The 15936-nt window shown below is 43.1% G+C and overlaps 1 protein-coding gene across 1 annotated transcript in view; it reads right to left on the bottom strand.

Moving 5' to 3' along the window:
- The window catches only part of LOC135536315 (glutamate receptor ionotropic, NMDA 2B-like), a 138290-nt gene that overhangs the window by 84845 nt on the left and 37509 nt on the right, over positions 1 to 15936 (bottom strand).

Raw genomic sequence — 15936 nt, 5'->3', positions numbered from 1 at the left:
TTGGTATGTCAAATTTTATGTTCCTTTTGGTGGCATAGAAGGCTCTTCTTGCCTTGTCTCTCAGATCGTTCACAGCTTTGTGGAAGTTACCTGTGGCGCTGATGTGTAGGCTGAAGTATGTGATGTTCTTTTGTGTGCTCTAGGGCAACGGTGTCTTGATGGAATTTGTATTTGTGGTCCTGGAAACTGGATCTTTTTTGGAACACCATTATTTTTGTCTTACTGAGATTTACTGTCAGGGCCCAGGTCTGACAGAATCTGTGCAGAAGATCTAGCTGCTGCTGTAGGCCCTCCTTGGTTGGTGACAGAAGCACAAGATCATTAGCAAACAGTAGACATTTGACTTCAGGTTCTAGTAGGATGAGGCCGGGTCCTGCAGACTGTTCTAGTGCCCTCGCCAATTGGTTGATATATATGTGGAAGAGGGTGGGGCTTAAGCTGCTTCCCTGTCTCACCTCCTGGCCCTGTGGAAAGAAATGTGTTTTCTGCCCATTTTAACCGCACACCACTTTCACCACTTTCCATCAATTTATATAGAAGGCCCTCGTGCCAAATTGAGTCAAAAGCTTTTTTGAAAACAAAAGCATGAGAAGACTTTGCGTTTGTTTTGGTTTGTTTGTTTGCCATGGGTGAATACGTTGTCTGTCGTACAGTAATTTGGTAAAAAGCCAATTTGACATTTGCTCAGTACATTGCTAACGCTGAGGAAATGAGCGAGTCTGCTGTTAATGATAATACAGAGGATTTTCCCAAGGTTTCTGTTCATTCAATGTAATTGAAGAATCCAATCCTGTTCTGGTACTCTTTAATAGTTGATTATATGATTTGTATTCCATCATGTATATGTTTTGCTGTTTGTTCTTTGCTACAGCGCCAAAAAGATTGGAGAAGTGGTTTCTCCATACATCTTCGTTTTGGATACATAACCGGCGCCGACAGAGATGGCCGCCTCGCTTCGCGTACCTAGGAAACTATGCAGTATTGTGTTATTTCTTACATTGGTACCCCATGTAATCTTAGGTTTTATTACATACAGTCAGGAGGAACTACTGGATATAAGAGCAACGTCAAGTCACCATCATTACGACCAGGAAAGCGACTTTCCCAAAGCGGATCCTCTGTTTTGCCCACCACCCAGGACAATGGATCGGATCCCAGCCGGCGAACCAAAACAACGACGCCGTAAAAGGGGCAGACGAAGAGGTCTTCTGGTCAGGCTCCGGAGACAGGCACATCGCGTACCGCTCCCGAGCATACTACTCGCCAATGTCCAGTCTCTTGAAGACAAGGTTGATGAAATCCGAGCAAGGGTAGCATTCCAGAAAGACATAAGAGACTGTAACGTACTTTGTTTCACGGAAACATGGCTCACTCGAGACACGCTATTGGAGTCGGTACAGCCACCTGGTTTCTTCACGCATCGTGCCGACAGAAACAAGCATCTTTCTGGTAAGAAGAGGGGCGGGGGGGTATGCCTTATGATTAACGAGATGTGGTGTGATCATAATAACATACAGGAACTCATGTCCTTCTGTTCACCTGACTTAGAATTCCTCACAATCAAATGTCGACTGCATTATCTACCAAGAGAATTCTCTTCGATTATAATCACAGCCATATATATTCTGCCCCAAGCAGACACATCGATGGCCCTGAACAAACTTTATTTTACTCTATGTAAACTGCGAACCACATATCCTGAAGCTGCATTCATTGTAGCTGGGGAATTTAACAAAGCTAATCTGAAAACAAGACTCCCTAAATTCTATCAGCATATTGATTGTGCTACCAGGGCTGGTAAAACCCTAGATCATTGTTATTCTAACTTCAGCGACGCATATAAAGCCCTCCCCCACCCTCCTTTTGGAAAAGCTGACAACGACTCCATTTTGTTGCTCCCTGCCTATAGACAGAGACTAAAACAGGAAGCTCCCGTGCTCAGGTCTGTTCAACTCTGGTCCGACCAATCTGATTCTACGCTTCAAGATTGCTGCGAACACGTGGATTGGGATATGTTCTGCATTGCGTCAAACAACAACATTGACAAATACGCTGATTCAGTGAGCGAGTTTATTAGCAAGTGCATCGGTGATGTCGTACCCACAGCAACTATTAAAACCTACCCAAACCAGAAACCGTGGATTGATGGCAGCATTCGCGCGCAACTGAAGGCGCGAACCACTGCTTTTAATCAGGGCAAGGTGACCGGAAACATGACCGAATACAAACAGTGTAGCTATTCCCTCCGCAAGGCAATCAAACAAGCTAAGCGTCAGTATAGAGACAAAGTAGAGTCACAATTCAACAGCTCGCGGACCAGGGCGTCATGCTCCCAGATAGACTAAACAACTTCTTTGCTCACTTTGAGGACAATACAGTGCCACTGACACGACCCGCTACCAAAACCTGCGGACTGTCCTTCACTGCAGCTGACGTGAGTAAAACATTTAAACGTGTTAACCCTCGCAAGGCTGCAGGCCCAGATGGCCTCCCCAGCAGCGTCCTCAGAGCATGTGCAGACCAGCTGGCTGGTGTGTTTACGGACATATTCAATCAATCCTTATCCCAGTCTGCTGTTCCCACATGCCTCAAGAGGGCCACCATTGTTCCTGTTTCCAAGAAAGCTAAGGTAACTGAGCTAAATGACTACCGCCCCGTAGCACTCACTTCTGTCATCATGAAGTGCTTTGAGAGACTAGTCAATGACCATATCACCTCCACCCTACCTGACACCCTAGACCCACTCCAATTTCCTGACGGGCCACCCCCAGGTGGTGAGGGTAGGGGCCCCACAAGGGTGCGTTCTGAGCCCTCTCCTGTACTCCCTGTTCACACACGACTGCGTGGCCATGCACGCCTCCAACTCAATCATCGAGTTTGCAGACAACGCTACAGTGGTAGGCGTGATTACCAACAATGACGAGGCGTCCTATAGGGAGGAGATGAGGGCCCTCGGAGTCTGGTGTGAGGAAAATAACCTCACACTTAACGTCAACAAAACAAAGGAGATGATCGTAGACTTCAGGAAACAGCAGAGGGAGCACCCCCCTATCCACATTGTTGGGACAGTAGTGGAAAGTGTAGTAAGTTTTAAATTCCTCGGTGTACACATCAAATCAAATTTATTTGTCACATACACATGGTTAGCAGATGTTAATGCGAGTGTAGTGAAATGCTTGTTCTTCTAGTTCCGACAATGCAGTAATAACCAACGAGTAATCTAACCTAACAATTCCAAAACTACTACCTTATACACACAAGTGTAAAGGGATAAAGAATACGTACATAAAGATATATGAATGAGTGATGGTACAGAACGGCATAGGCAAGATGGAGTACATGGTATAGAGTAGAGTATATACAAACTTTTAGATTTGGTAGGGAAGCTGAGAGGTCAAATATACTGTTTAGGTTTTCTACTGCCAAGTGTATACCTTCACTATTACAGTAAAATATTTTGTCCGGGAAATTGTCTGGAAGGGATTGAATTTGTTGTTGCCTAATATTTTGGGGGTAGATTTCCACACTACTTTCCTTCCATCTACAGCATTTCTTAATACTATTCAGTTCCTTTGGCTTTGATGCCTCATGATTGAGCAAAGCTCTGTTCAAGTACTGTGATTTTGCTGTGATCTGATAGTGGTGTCAGTGGACTGACTGTGAATGCTCTAAGAGACTCTGGGTTGAGGTCAGTGATAAGGTAGTCCACAGTACTAGCCAAGAGCTATATGTGTACCTACCATAGGAGTCCCCTCGAAGCCGACCATTGACTATGTACATATCCAGCGTCCGACAGAGCTGCAGGAGTTGTGACCCGATTTTGTTGGTTATGTTGTCGTAGTTGTGTCTAGGGGGGCATATGGGTGAGGGCATGCTGTCAACTCCAGGTAGGTTTTTGTCCCCTGTGTGCTGAGTGTGTCAGGTCTCTCTCTCTCTCTCTCTCTCTCTGAATTCAAATGGGATAGATTGGCATCTCCTTTCATCTGCAATATCTCCTCTCTCTTTATAGTCCTCCTTCAATTTTACCCATCTCTTATAATCTGTTTTTCCTCCTGTCATAATAGTTTTCAACTGTATCTTTTTTGCAATATGTAACATTTGATTAAAAAAACATGTGCCAAACATTTTCCACTGCCTCCCACTCCTCTAAGAGAAGAAATGCAACCAACCAACTCTCCATTTCTGGGTCCATGTCTCATCTAACTGAAGACACTGTTTGACTGGCATCAGCTGTACTGTCAGATTCATAGAAAGAGAAAGAAAGAGGTATAGAGAAAGTGAGTGTTACAGAGAGAGAAGGAGAGAGAGGGGTGAGAGTGAGAGAGAGAGAGAGAGAGAGAGAGAGAGAGAGAGGGAGAGAGAGAGAGAGAGAGAGAGAGAGAGAGAGAGAGAGAGAGAGAGAGAGAGAGAGAGAGAGAGAGAGAGAGAGAGAGAGAGAGAAAGAGAGAGAGAGAGAGAGAGAGAAAGAGATAGGGAGAGCTCCCTCTGAAGTGAAGGAAAGAGAGAGAGATAGCAAGAGGGAGAGAGATATGGAGAGGGAGTGAAGGAAAGAGAGAGGGAGTGAGGGATAGAGAGAGACATTTCAAAGACATGCAGTGTTTCCGTGGCAACGCGGTTTCCATCGAAACAATCTGGCTAAAGACGCCATTAGTGTGAAGAAATATCCACTTACACTCTGTTGCACTGTATGCACACAAACATAAAAACATAGAAACTCACAGTATATTTTACATGCACACACACTAACAGACACACAAGCTCGCACACACGCTCTGTGAAATCACACACAGTCGAGCGATGACTAAAAAACACGAGGTCATTAACAAAAGCAACAATTACAGAGCAATTATGTCTATTCTACATGACCTAATTATAGGAATGTTTTATGTGCCATGGGGTGTGACCATGTGATGAAAGGCAGAGTGTGGTAATATTCTTGGTACTGCTACTGTCTCTTTAATGTGTGTGTATGTGTGTGTGTTTTTTTGTTTAACTATCCTTGTGGGTACCAGAAGTCCTCACAAGGACAGCGAAACAAGGAAAATGTATTTACAAGTGGGGACATTTTGCCGGTCCCCACAAGGAAAAATTTATATTTCAGGCTTAGGGCTTAGGTTTAGGGCTTAGGTTAGAATTAGGGTTAGGTGTAGAATTAAGGTTGGTGTTAACTGTTAGGAGTTAGGGTTAGGTATAGTTTTAGGGTTTTGGGGTTAAGGTTAGGGTTAGGGTTAGGGTTACGGGTTAGGGTTAGGGTTACGGGTTAGGGTTATGGTTAGGTTAAGGTTAGGGTAAATAGGATTTTGGATGGGAATCAATTATTTGGTCCCCAGAAGGATAGCAATACAAAACTGTGTGTGTGTGTGTGTGTGTGTTATACTGCGGTTAATTCCTCTCTTAGTAATTGGGCTGGAGGGGCCAAATGCTCTTGTTGTGTGTGTGCCAGCCCGGAGCCCTGTTTTGTGATGGCACGGTACAGTTGATGATTCAATGGGTAGCATCTTTTACAGAGTGGCTTGTCACAACAACAGCTGAGATATACTTATGTCAGTGCGTCATCGCCTCGCTCTGTCAGAACACAGTCCCAGGTCCCCTGTCACATTTACATACTAGCCAACGCCACTAAGGGCCCGCAGCTGTCTGTCTGATGCTGGAGGGGGGCTCTGGTGTGGATCTAGAAAACTGTGTGTAATAATTGTTCATAATATTTCAAAACAATGGACCAATTGCAACAACTGATGGCCACTATATTATCTCCAGTTGATCTCTGATTTAACCGTCAATACTAGCTAAAATCTCCATCATAGCTGATCTCTGATTTAACCATCAATACTAGCTAAAATCTCCATCATAGCTGATCTCAATTGCAACCATCATCCAGCACCGATTCACTGCTCCATAATGCGGATGTTGGAGTTACAAACAGTTTTCATGACGATTTCACCCTTTGGTGAGTATTATTTATTTTACCTTTATTTAACAAGTCAGTTAAGAACAAATTCTTATTTTCAATGACGGCCTAGGAACAGTGGGTTAACTGCTTGTTCAGGGGCAGAACGACAGATTTGTACCTTGTCAGCTTGGGGATTTGAACTTGCAACCTTTTGGTTACTAGTCCAACACTCTAACCACTAGGCTACCCTGCCGCCCCAGTAAAATTATCAGAACATTTTAATCTTGTTATTTGAGCAGACTTAGGGTGATTTATCTATTTGACAATCATTCCATACAACAGAAATAAAATATTTCATTACAATTGACAAGTAACATTTCCTGTGTTGTGTGGATAGTGGAGATTATTTCTTTACTTGCAGAAACACTGATTGAACCTTTATCTGTTCTTACATGACAACAAGGCCAGTCGTCCTACTGTGGTATATTTGACTTTATTGGAGAAACAATGTCTGAATTGGAAAGAAATGTGGCAGGGAGAGTCGTTCCTTATTATCTGGAAGTTGTTATCCTAACCAGAGAAACAGACAATGACTATTTACCAAGCCATTTACGCTGTCTTGCATCAAGCCGTCTTGACTGAAACGTGGATTAATGTGCACTGTCCCTATAAAAAAAAAAGACTCATACCCAAACACCATAACAGCTTCAGATCAGCTGGTCTGCTAGTTTTATTCCGCAGTTTATTCACAATCAGGTTGATTTTTAGCCCGGAGCTCCACGGAACCTCCCGTTAGTAGAGTGTTAAGAAACTCATCTGTAACCTGCAGGTAACCTCTCAGTCGAATAGTCTTCCAATCTACAGTAACATCCTATAGTAAAGGAAAGAAGCTACAGTATTTACTGTAGATGTACGCACAGCAACTGGGAGGGGGGGGGCTTGTGTGCGTGCATGCGCGTAGAGGTGTGTGTCCACGGATGTGTCTCTGCACATCTGTGTCGAGTGTGTGTGTGTCTAGATTGCTACGCTTCTGCTTTGATGCAGAACAGAGGAAACGATGGAGAGACCCCTTCAGTCAAAGCGCAGACAGACAGGCAGACCAGATAGGCAGACAGAGTCTGGCGCTCCCCTCCGAGTGTCTATTGAATAAACACGCTGTCTGTGACAACACACTACAGGGGCTAACAGCTGCACAGCCACCTCTCTCAGCCCACACTGATCCGCGCTAATGTACAGTCATCTACTCACGCTGGTGTGTGTGTGTGTGCGTGCGTGCGTGCGTGCGTGCGTGCGTGCGTGCGTGCGTGCGAGAGAGAGAGAGAGAGAGAGAGAGAGAGAGAGAGAGAGAGAGAGAGAGAGAGAGAGAGAGAGAGAGAGAGAGAGAGAGAGAGAGAGAGAGAGAGAGAGAGAGAGAGAGAGATAGATAGATAGATAGATAGATAGATAGATAGATAGATAGATAGATAGATAGATAGATAGATAGATAGATAGATAGATAGATAGATAGATAGATAGATAGATAGATAGATAGATAGATAGATAGATAGATAGATAGATAGATAGATAGATAGATAGATAGATAGATAGATAGATAGATAGATAGATAGATAGATAGATAGATAGATAGATAGATAGATAGATGGATGGATGGATAGATGGATAGATGAATAGATGGATAGATGGATAGATAGAGAGAGAGATAGATAGATAGATAGATAGATAGATAGATAGATAGATAGATAGATAGATAGATAGATAGAGAGAAAGAGAGCTAATACGTTGAGTAGAGGCGGTGTTTGAGGCAGTCTGAAGGAATAGTATTAAATATGGGGAGAATAGAGAGAGGAGGCAAGTTCTGGGTATTTACTCAGGGAGAGAGAGGAAAGGTTGAGTTTGCTCTAATTGACTAGCGCAGGGGAGGGCAATCATTTACATTCATCACAGAGGCTCACTTTGTTTAGAGGGAGGGAGGGAGGGAGGGAGGGAGGGAGGGAGGGAGGGAGGGAGGGGAGGGAGGGAGGGAGGGGGAGGGGGGGGAGGGAGGGAGGGAGGGAGGGAGGGAGGGAGGGAGGGAGGGAGGGAGGGAGGGAGGGAGGGAGGGAGGGAGGGAGGGAGGGAGGGAGAAATGGGAGGGAGAAATGGGAGGGAGGGAGGGAGGGAGGGAGGGAGAAATGGGAGAAATGGGAGGGATGAGAAAATCATATTCCTGTCTGATCGAGTTTCTCTCCTTCATCAACACCCCTCTGACGGGCAGGATTTGTGTGTGCGTGAGAGAGTGTCTGTTCGAGAGAGTGTCTGTCTGTGACAGTTGGTGTCTTCAGAAGCAGCAGAGCCTGTCATCTCCAGCTCAGTGATCTTTGTCTACAGTATGTGGAGAGCATTGACACCCTGATGAGTGGCACGTTCATTGACACACACACACCGTTGCCACTGCTTATAATTCAGGCCCCATCCAATAGTAATAATCATCCTAACCTTCGCTCACACACACTGCCCAGCAGTAAGGACTTACACCTCCCTCTGTGAGCTTACACCCTATTCAGCTACTGGAAGTTTCTAATACACTGACTAACCTACATTTATCTACACTACATAGAATCCAATTATATTGTATGCTGCACACTAACATGTAGGCAGTTACGGACACTACTATTCAGCAAGTGTACACTAACAACCCCATTTATCTGCATTACATAGAACTAGGGGCTGGGAATTGCCGGGGACCTCACGATACGCTATTATCACGATATGTATTGTGATTCTCACATCTCAATACGTTGTGTGATTCAACACTGCGATTTCAATGCGATTTGATGTTCCAAACACATTGCTCTCTGTGACAGAGAGAGAAGAGAGAGGCACGAAAACATTTGTTTTGATCAGTCAGGGAAATAAATGTGCTGAAAACATTTCGGCTCACTATTTAAAAAAGAAGATGGAGAACAAGCTATAGGATGAGAAATAGTGTCGTTTTGTCGCAGGTACAGCCAACGAGCACTAGCCAATGCTGGTCTTGTACACTGTGGCCTAACACTATGGGGTGTATACTCATTAACACTGTCTTGAGCATTGTATTAAACACTGTATTGAACATTAATATTAAGGAGTTTAATCGGCAGCTATGATTAACAAATCGCACATTCAAATGAGATGAATAACAGCTATGACCAAACGAAAACAGACGAACATTTCATGTGATCATTTGCTGTTTCAGGAAGAGAATATGACAAACGTTCTCACTTGTCATGCAAATGTATCAAAGGCAACATAGCTGATTTGCATTTAATCCCAAACACTATATGCTTTGAATTAAGTTGTGAATCAAAACAGCTGGCTGTTGTCAGAGAAAAACGGTCTGCTGTCACGAGAAGCAGACAGAGAATGTCGTTAGATTTGAATTATCTGTCATCGTTTCTCATTTAATTGCATCACATGGTAATTATCACGCCTGGCATTCAGATAGTTACATTCAGGGAATGTATCAGAATGGCCCATGCCAGGCAGGCACACTAAAACCTTTAGTCAACTGTTGAAAGTCCACACACAATATCACTGACCCCATTAAGGACATGATTAGACATCTGAAAGAAAAAAGAAAAGGTGCCAGAGAGAAGGCAGGGGAATGTGAATGGGGTTTAACAGGAAAAGAACAGAGGCGAAAGTGTAAGGAAATAGGGGAATGTGAATGCTGACAGAGTGTGTGTGTGTGTGTGTGTGTGTGTGTGTGTGTGTGTGTGTGTGTGTGTGTGTGTGTGTGTGTGTGTGTGTGTGTGTGTGTGTGTGTGTGCGTGCGTGCGTGCGTGCGTGCGTGCGTGCGTGCGTGCGTGCGTGCGTGCGTGCGTGCGTGCGTGACTATCTGACTATCTTAATTGTCTACAGCCTCACTCTCTTGTTGTTCTCCAATCTGTCCTTCTCTCTCTCTCTCTCTCTCTCACACACACACACACACACGTGCGTGCGTGACTATCTGACTATCTTAATTGTCTACAGCCTCACTCTCTTGTTGTTCTCCAATCTGTCCTTCTCTCTCTCTCTCTCTCTCACACACACACACACACACACACACACACACACACACACACACACACACACACACACACACACACACACACACACACACACACACACACACACACACACACACACTTAATTTGAGCCAATTTGCTACAGCAGGAAAATTATCCTGCATCAACAGGAAATATGAATAATTATGTGGATTATAATTCATGGACATTTTTGTAAGGATTGATACATTTTTGTTAGGGCAAAACAAGTCAGAAATGTCTAAGTGGAAATTGCAAACTTTAGAATCCTTTTAAAAACCACAAGTTGGCATTTCCTGATCAAATGAAGATCCAACATCTGTAATGGAGTGGGGAGATGGAACTACTGCAGGAGGATGAGAGAACTATACAGGGACAGAAGATGACAGCAAGAGGATGTATTGTGAAAGATGATTCATTTGGACGGATGAAGGAGAATGAATAGAGTGTGTTGCTTGTGCATTCTTCAAGTTGTGTTCATGTTGAGAGAAACTGATAAATGAAATAGGACACTCGATCAGGGCTTCTCTGTCACGCCTCTTCCTTTCCCTCTCAATATCTCTGTCTACTTCAATGAAATGTTGAGTCACAATATTTTAAAATCAGGACAATTGCGACACTGGGAAAAGGGAGAGAGGGACACTAAGAGAGACAAGAATGATGAAGTGAATCGACGAATAACGTAGTGACTCAGAAAGAGAGTGAGCGAGTTGTCATTGCTGAGTGAGAAAAAATAACTAGGAGAGTGGCGGCCGCTTCACATACAGTTAGTGCAGGCAGCTTGATTTTAATTCTCTCCATCTTTTGGGATTGCTCCTAATTGCAACACAGGGCATTAGAGACAGTACCTTATCCCATCATGTAAAACTGAACAGCATAATGGGAAACACGGTCCTAAAAACCACGGATTGGAGCAGAGAATAATGGAACAGAACAATTGAACAGAACAATGGAAGTGGATCTGTGGGCCAGTCGCAATCAGGGGCTGTGGCGCCACGGCATCAGATTAGCTATCTCCCAAGCTTCTTAGCAAACGGTTGGTAAGAGTGTGTGGGTCTTCGCCAGAAGGGACAACAGGTTATTTTAGAAATTAGTAGAATTTTTCTAGCAGGTTAGGATAATTTTTGTAGCAGGTTGGGAGAATTAGGTTACATTTGGGGAAATGGTTAAGGTTAGCTAAAATGCAAAAAAAAATAAAAAATGTTGATGTCAATTTGACATAATCCCTATTCTTTAGAGCCATGACCGAGTGGTGCCAACTGGTGGTGGTGGAGGATCCAATGAACTGGAAGACAACTGGGTCTACTATAGGCTCACTAGCCCCCACACTCTTACAGGAAGTTTACAACCCTCACTGGTCATAACACCAGTAATCAATCAGTCATTCACTTGGTTGACAGGAGGTTTGGGGAAGGATACACCATATAGGCTACTAGGCGGTCTATAGGGTGTTTACAGTCTTCTGGTGTTGGAAGAAAGGTCAAGGAACCACTTTAAACAAACTACAACTTATAAAGGCTTGATAGGGCATTCATGAAGTCTTGGTAAACCCTCGATAAGATGAACCTATGCTTCAGAATATATTTATATTTCTTTCATCTGAATGTTTAAAAATCTGTAATACACGAGAGCTAGAATAAATGTTGTATGAAGTGGGTACCAGAAGTGAGAAATGATATCAGGGAGCAGACTCCTCTGGGCAGCTTGTTTCACAGAAAGCAAACTGCGGTCTAATCCCCCAAACACAATGCAAGGTCATTATCATTCAACCCCAACACACACACACACACACACACCAGATGCACACCGACACACCAACACAGACATACACACACCGCTTAACTCCACACAGTAGAAAACTCATTAGCCAGTGGAGTATGATAATGAGAATACGGTCCAGTATTGTGTCCAATAGAACACACATTGCAGCAGTGTAAATGAATGACAGAATAGCACGGACTGTGCGTGTGTGTTTGTGTGCGTGTGCGTGTTGGCAGCAGTGTACATGAATGACAGAATAGCACGGACTGTGTGTGTGTGTGTTTGTGTATGTGTGCGTGTTGGCAGCAGTGTACATGAATGATAGAAACAGGAGCGACGTGTGGGTGTGTGCATTGTTTTGTGTATAATCGGTCTACCTGCACCTGTCAATGGCTCACTGATCCACACTAATAGGCCATTCAGTAGGAAAAGAGGGACAAATACAGCGCAGGGTAAGGTATTCTAAGCACATAACGGACCAATCACATTCTCTTATTTTCTCCATTGCGTATTGAGGCGAACACAATGGTTTCCGTTCACAGTGCGTCTGGCGCTGAAATGGACATGCATGACGTCGGGATCGGGATGACATTTTTGCTGGAAGTCAATTGTTCAGAGGCTGGTTACTGTATCTGGAAACCTGTTTGGCAGCGTAACAAATGGCAGCTTGTTCCCTATATGATGCACTACCTTTGACCAGAGCCCTATGGACCTTGGTCAAACATAGTGCACTGCATGAGAATAGGGTGCCAGTTGGGACACAGACTTTGCATCTTAAAAACCAAGCTGTTTGTCCTATACCGGGACCCAGAGTGAGAGGTTAGGGGAGGTTTAGAAGGGAGAGTTAGAATAGATTACTGGAAATTATGTTAGAATAGATGACTGGGAATGGTGTTAGAATATGACTGGGAATGGTGTTAGAATAGATGACTGGGAATGGTGTTAGAATAGATTACTGGAAATTATGTTTGAATAGATGACTGGAAATGGTGTTAGAATAGATGACTAGGAATGGTGTTAGAATAGATGACTGGGAATGGTGTTAGAATAGATGACTAGGAATGGTGTTAGAATAGATGACGGGTAATGGAGTTAGAATAGATTACTGGTAATGGTGTTAGAATGGATTACTGGTAATGGTGTTAGAATGGATTACTGGTAATGGTGTTAGAATGGATTACTGGTAATGGTGTTATAATAGATGACTGGTAATGGTGTTATAATAGATGACTGGTAATGGTGTTAGAATAGATTACTGGTAATGGTGTTAGAATAGATTACTGGTAATGGTGTTAGAATAGATGACTGGGAATGGTGTTAGAATAGATGACTGGGAATGGTGTTAGAATAGACGACTAGGAATGGTGTTAGAATAGATGACTGGGAATGGTGTTAGAATAGATGACTAGGAATGGTGTTAGAATAGATGACGGGTAATGGAGTTAGAATAGATTACTGGTACTGGTGTTAGAATAGATTACTGGTAATGGTGTTAGAATATATTGCTGGTAATGGTGTTAGAATAGATGACTGGTAATGGAGTTAGAATAGATTACTGGTACTGGTGTTAGAATAGATTACTGGTAATGGTGTTAGAATATATTGCTGGTACTGGTGTTAGAATAGATTACTGGTAATGGTGTTAGAATAGATGACTGGGAATGGTGTTAGAATAGCTGACTGGGAATGGTGTTAGAGTAGATGACTGGTACTGGTGTTAGAATAGATGACTGGTAATGGTGTTAGAATAGATGACTAGGAATGGTGTTAGAATAGATGACTGGGAATGGTGTTAGAATAGATGACTGGGAATGGTGTTAGAATGGGTTACTGGTAATGGGGTTAGAATAGATGACTGGGAATGGTGTTAGAATAGATGACTGGGAATGGTGTTAGAATAGATGACTGGGAATGGTGTTAGAATAGATGACTAGGAATGGTGTTAGAATAGATGACTGGGAATGGTGTTAGAATAGATGACTAGGAATGGTGTTAGAATAGATGACTGGTAATGGAGTTAGAATAGATTACTGGTACTGGTGTTAGAATAGATTACTGGTAATGGTGTTAGAATATATTGCTGGTAATGGTGTTAGAATAGATGACTGGTAATGGTGTTAGAATAGATGACTGGGAATGGTGTTAGAATAGATGACTGGGAATGGTGTTAGAATAGATGACTAGGAATGGTGTTAGAATAGATGACTGGGAATGGTGTTAGAATAGATGACTAGGAATGGTGTTAGAATAGATGACTGGGAATGGTGTTAGAATAGATGACTAGGAATGGTGTTAGAATAGATGACTGGTAATGGAGTTAGAATAGATTACTGGTACTGGTGTTAGAATAGATTACTGGTAATGGTGTTAGAATATATTGCTGGTACTGGTGTTAGAATAGATTACTGGTAATGGTGTTAGAATAGATGACTGGGAATGGTGTTAGAATAGATGACTGGGAATGGTGTTAGAATAGATGACTAGGAATGGTGTTAGAATAGATGACTGGGAATGGTGTTAGAATAGATGACTAGGAATGGTGTTAGAAAAGATGACTGGTAATGGTGTTAGAGTAGATGACTGGTACTGGTGTTAGAATAGATGACTGGTAATGGTGTTAGAATATATTACTGGTTCCTGGTTTTAGAATATATGACTGGTAATGGTGTTAGAATAGATGACTGGTAATGGTGTTAGAATAGATGACTGGTAATGGTGTTAGAATAGATGACTGGTAATGGTGTTAGAATAGATGACTGGTAATGGTGTTAGAATAGATAACTGGTAGTGGTGAGGCCTCATATGACCTATTGGGACACCGAGTGAGAGGTTAGGGGAGGCTTATTGTTTTATTTCACCGTTATTTAACCAGGTGGCCAGTTGAGAACAAGTTCTCATTTACAACTGCGACCTGAGCAAGATAAAGCAAAGCAGTGCAACAGAGACAACAACACAGAGTTACACATGGAATAAACAAGTGTACAGTCAATAACACAATAGAAAAAAAGAGAGTCTATATACAGTGTGTGCAAATGGCATGAGGAGGTATGGCGATAAATAGGCCATAGTAGCAAAGTAATTACAATTTAGCAGATTAACACTGGAGTGATAGAGGAGCAGATTATGATGTGTAAGTAGTGATACTGGTGTGCAAAAGAGAAGCAAAGTAAATAAAAAACAATATGGGGGATGAGGTAGGTAGAGTGGGTGGGCTGTTTACAGATGGACTATGTACAGCTGCAGCGATCGGTTAGCTGCTCAGATAACTGATGTTTAAAGTTAATGAGGGAAATGTAAGTCTCCAGCTTCAGCGATTTTTGCAATTTGTCACTGGCAGCAGAGAACTGGAAGGAAAGGCCAAAGGAGGTGTTGGCTTTGCGGATGACCAGTGAGATATACCTGCTGGAGCGTGTGCTACAGTTGGGTGTTGTTATCATGACCAGTGAGCTGAGATAAGGCAGAGCTTTAGCTAGCATAGACTTATAGATGACCTGGAGCCCGTGGGTCTGGCGATGAATATGTAGCGAGGGTCAGCCTACTAGAGCATACAAGTCGCAGTAGTGGGTGGTATAAGGCGCTTTGGTAACAAAACGGATGGCACTGTGATAGACTACATCCAATTTGCTGAGTAGAGTATTGGAAGCTATTTTGTCGAGGATCGGAAGTCGAGGATCGGTAGGATGGGTCAGTTTTACTAAGGTAAGTTTGCCGGCGTGAGTGAAGGAGGTTTTATTGCGAAATAGAAAGCCGATTCTAGATTTGATTTTGGATTGGAGATGTTTAATATGAGTCTGGAAGGAGAGTTTACAGTCTAGCCAGACACCTAGGTATTTGTAGTTGTCTCTTATCCACATGGTCCACGTTTAGACAGGAGAGTTAGAATAGATGACTGGGAATGGTGTTAGAATAGATTACTTGTAATGGTGAGGCCTCATATGACCTATTGGTAAGAGGTTATTATTGGTGAGAGGTTAGGGGAGGCTTAGAAGGAAGAGTTAGAATAGATGACTGGTTATGGTGGGGCCTTGATAGATGATTGTCCCAACAACCTGAAGGGAACTGAGGTATTGATGCTGGGGTTGTTTTCATGTTGCACTTGCACTCACACACAGCATGTAGGGACAAACGCACACACGCCCACATGCACACACATACATGCACACAGGATCACGGTTCATACAACTCCCCCACATGACTCTATAGGCTTCATGTTCCATCTCACCCACACACATCTCTCTTGCC

Source organism: Oncorhynchus masou, chromosome 5, assembly GCF_036934945.1.
Source record: "Oncorhynchus masou masou isolate Uvic2021 chromosome 5, UVic_Omas_1.1, whole genome shotgun sequence".
NCBI classification, from domain to species: domain Eukaryota; kingdom Metazoa; phylum Chordata; class Actinopteri; order Salmoniformes; family Salmonidae; genus Oncorhynchus; species Oncorhynchus masou.
Note: the sequence above shows the minus strand (reverse complement) of the source record. Positions and strands in the feature narration are given on the sequence as shown.